This window comes from Schistocerca americana, chromosome X (genome assembly GCF_021461395.2).
Source record: "Schistocerca americana isolate TAMUIC-IGC-003095 chromosome X, iqSchAmer2.1, whole genome shotgun sequence".
Taxonomy (NCBI): domain Eukaryota; kingdom Metazoa; phylum Arthropoda; class Insecta; order Orthoptera; family Acrididae; genus Schistocerca; species Schistocerca americana.
In genome coordinates this window covers 58103878-58108631 of record NC_060130.1, presented here as the reverse complement: position 1 = coordinate 58108631, position 4754 = coordinate 58103878, and positions in this window count along the sequence as shown.

The window sequence follows — 4754 nt, the reverse complement described above, 5'->3', positions numbered from 1 at the left end:
ATTCCGGCCAGTTCATCTGAAGCGATACGCCATTCTCAGTCAACCTAAAGTATATCACAGTACTCCTGCCGGGAGCTTCTCGAGTTTTCCGATGTATTTCGCCTGCTGACGATACATTTGGATACCTTAAGAGAGTCATAGTTACTCCTTGCTGTTGCTCCCCATTTTACAACAGGCACATCTACAAGCTTACTCTGGCCAATTCTCCTGAAGCGATACGCTAATATCTGTTGACATAAAGACTTTCACACTTCTCCTGCCGGGAGCTTCTCGACTTTGCCGACGTATTTCGCATATTGACGAGGCATCTGGCTACCTTAAGAGAGTTATAGTTACTCCTGCCAGTGTCTCTCCGTTAAACCACATTCACATTCATAATTTTCCTCTGCCCCTTTCGCCAGACCCGATACGATATTATTCTTCGACATTACGACTTTCACAGTACTCCTGCTAGGGGCTCCTCCAGTTTACCAATGTATTTCGCCTGTTGACGAGGCATTTGGCTACCTTAAGAGAGTCATAGTTACTCCTGTCAGTTGCTCCCCGTCTTTCCACAGTCACATTTTCAATCTTATTCTGTCCAGTTCACCCGAAGCGATACGCCTCTTGACGAAGCATTTGGCTACCTTTTGAGAGTCATAGTTACTCCTGTCAGTTGCTCCCCGTTTTACCACAGTCACGTTTTCAATCTTATTCTGGCCAGTTCACCCGAAGCGATACGCCATTATCAGTCAACCTAAAGAATTTCGCAGTACTCCTGCCGGGAGCTTTTCGAGTTTGCCGATGCATTTCGCCTGTTGACGAGGCATTTGGATACCTTAAGAGAGTCATAGTTCCACCTTGCTGTTGCTCCCCATTTTACAACAGGCACATCTACAAGCTTACTCTGGCCAATTCTCCTGAAGCGATACGCTAATATCTTTGACATAAAGACTTTCACAGTTCTTCTGCCGGGAGCTTCTCGACTTTACCGATGTATTTCGCCTATTGACGAGGCATTTGGCTACCTTATGAGAGTCATAGTTACTCCTGTCAGTGTCTCTCCGTTAAACCACAGTCACATCTACAATATTCCTCTGCCCCTTTCACCAGACGCGACACGCCATTATTTGTCTACATTATGACTTTCACAGTACTCCTGCTAGGGGCTCCTCCAATTTACCAATGTATTTCGCCTGTTGACGAGGCATTTGGCTACCTTAAGAGAGTCATAGTTACTCCTGTCAGTTGCTCCCCGTTTTACCACAGTCACATTTTCAATCTTATTGTGGCCAGTTCACCTGAAGCGATACGCCATTATCAGTCAACCTAAAGTATATCACAGTACTCCTGCCGGGAGCTTCTCGAGTTTGCCGATGTATTTCGCCTGCTGACGATACATTTGGATACCTTAAGAGAGTCATAGTTACTCCTCGCTGTTGCTCCCCATTTTACAACAGGCACATCTACAAGCTTACTCTGGAAAATTCTCCTGAAGCGATACGCTAATATCTGTTGACATAAAGACTTTCACAGTTCTCCTGCCGGGAGCTTCTCGACTTTGCCGACGTATTTCGCATATTGACGAGGCATCTGGCTACCTTAAGAGAGTTATAGTTACTCCTGCCAGTGTCTCTCCGTTAAACCACATTCACATTTACAATTTTCCTCTGCCCCTTTCACCAGACCCGATACGATATTATTCTTCGACATTATGACTTTCACAGTACTCCTGCTAGGGGCTCCTCCAGTTTACCAATGTATTTCGCCTGTTGACGAGGCATTTGGCTACCTTAAGAGAGTCATAGTTACTCCTGTCAGTTGCTCCCCGTTTTACCAAAGTCACATTTTCAATCTTATTCCGGCCAGTTCATCTGAAACGATACGCCATTCTCAGTCAACCTAAAGTATATCACAGTACTCCTGCCGGGAGCTTCTCGAGTTTTCCGAAGTATTTCGCCTGCTGACGATACATTTGGATACCATAAGAGAGTCATAGTTACTCCTTGCTGTTGCTCCCCATTTTACAACAGGCACATCTACAAGCTTACTCTGGAAAATTCTCCTGAAGCGATACGCTAATATCTGTTGACATAAAGACTTTCACAGTTCTCCTGCCGGGAGCTTCTCGACTTTGCCGACGTATTTCGCATATTGACGAGGCATCTGGCTACCTTAAGAGAGTTATAGTTACTCCTGCCAGTGTCTCTCCGTTAAACCACATTCACATTTACAATTTTCCTCTGCCCCTTTCACCAGACCCGATACGATATTATTCTTCGACATTATGACTTTCACAGTACTCCTGCTAGGGGCTCCTCCAGTTTACCAATGTATTTCGCCTGTTGACGAGGCATTTGGCTACCTTAAGAGAGTCATAGTTACTCCTGTCAGTTGCTCCCCGTTTTACCAAAGTCACATTTTCAATCTTATTCCGGCCAGTTCATCTGAAGCGATACGCCATTCTCAGTCAACCTAAAGTATATCACAGTACTCCTGCCGGGAGCTTCTCGAGTTTTCCGATGTATTTCGCCTGCTGACGATACATTTGGATACCTTAAGAGAGTCATAGTTACTCCTTGCTGTTGCTCCCCATTTTACAACAGGCACATCTACAAGCTTACTCTGGCCAATTCTCCTGAAGCGATACGCTAATATCTGTTGACATAAAGACTTTCACACTTCTCCTGCCGGGAGCTTCTCGACTTTGCCGACGTATTTCGCATATTGACGAGGCATCTGGCTACCTTAAGAGAGTTATAGTTACTCCTGCCAGTGTCTCTCCGTTAAACCACAGTCACATCTACCATTTTCCTCGGCCCCTTTCACCAGACGCGATACGCCATTATTTGTCGACATTATGACTTTCACAGTACTCCTGCTAGGGGCTCCTCCAGTTTACCAATGTATTTCACCTGTTGACGAGGCATTTGGCTACCTTAAGAGAGTCATACTTACTCCTATCAGTTCCACCCCGTTTTACCACAGTCACATTTTCAATCTTATTCTGGCCAGTTCACCCGAAGCGATACGCCATTATCAGTCAACCTAAAGTATATCACAGTACTCCTGCCGGGAGCTTCTCGAGTTTGCCGATGTATTTCGCCTGCTGACGATACATTTGGATACCTTAAGAGAGTCATAGTTACTCCTTGCTGTTGCTCCCCATTTTACAACAGGCACATCTACAAGCTTACTCTGGAAAATTCTCCTGAAGCGATACGCTAATATCTGTTTACATAAAGACTTTCACAGTTCTCCTGCCGGGAGCTTCTCGACTTTGCCGACGTATTTCGCATATTGACGAGGCATCTGGCTACCTTAAGAGAGTTATAGTTACTCCTGCCAGTGTCTCTCCGTTAAACCACATTCACATTCATAATTTTCCTCTGCCCCTTTCGCCAGACCCGATACGATATTATTCTTCGACATTACGACTTTCACAGTACTCCTGCTAGGGGCTCCTCCAGTTTACCAATGTATTTCGCCTGTTGACGAGGCATTTGGCTACCTTAAGAGAGTCATAGTTACTCCTGTCAGTTGCTCCCCGTCTTTCCACAGTCACATTTTCAATCTTATTCTGTCCAGTTCACCCGAAGCGATACGCCTCTTGACGAAGCATTTGGCTACCTTTTGAGTGTCATAGTTACTCCTGTCAGTTGCTCCCCGTTTTACCACAGTCACGTTTTCAATCTTATTCTGGCCAGTTCACCCGAAGCGATACGCCATTATCAGTCAACCTAAAGAATTTCGCAGTACTCCTGCCGGGAGCTTTTCGAGTTTGCCGATGCATTTCGCCTGTTGACGAGGCATTTGGATACCTTAAGAGAGTCATAGTTCCACCTTGCTGTTGCTCCCCATTTTACAACAGGCACATCTACAAGCTTACTCTGGCCAATTCTCCTGAAGCGATACGCTAATATCTGTTGACATAAAGACTTTCACAGTTCTTCTGCCGGGAGCTTCTCGACTTTACCGATGTATTTCGCCTATTGACGAGGCATTTGGCTACCTTATGAGAGTCATAGTTACTCCTGTCAGTGTCTCTCCGTTAAACCACAGTCACATCTACAATATTCCTCTGCCCCTTTCACCAGACGCGACACGCCATTATTTGTCTACATTATGACTTTCACAGTACTCCTGCTAGGGGCTCCTCCAATTTACCAATGTATTTCGCCTGTTGACGAGGCATTTGGCTACCTTAAGAGAGTCATAGTTACTCCTGTCAGTTGCTTCCCGTTTTACCACAGTCACATTTTCAATCTTATTGTGGCCAGTTCACCTGAAGCGATACGCCATTATCAGTCAACCTAAAGTATATCACAGTACTCCTGCCGGGAGCTTCTCGAGTTTGCCGATGTATTTCGCCTGCTGACGATACATTTGGATACCTTAAGAGAGTCATAGTTACTCCTTGCTGTTGCTCCCCATTTTACAACAGGCACATCTACAAGCTTACTCTGGAAAATTCTCCTGAAGCGATACGCTAATATCTGTTGACATAAAGACTTTCACAGTTCTCCTGCCGGGAGCTTCTCGACTTTGCCGACGTATTTCGCATATTGACGAGGCATCTGGCTACCTTAAGAGAGTTATAGTTACTCCTGCCAGTGTCTCTCCGTTAAACCACATTCACATTTACAATTTTCCTCTGCCCCTTTCACCAGACCCGATACGATATTATTCTTCGACATTATGACTTTCACAGTACTCCTGCTAGGGGCTCCTCCAGTTTACCAATGTATTTCGCCTGTTGACGAGGCATTTGGCTA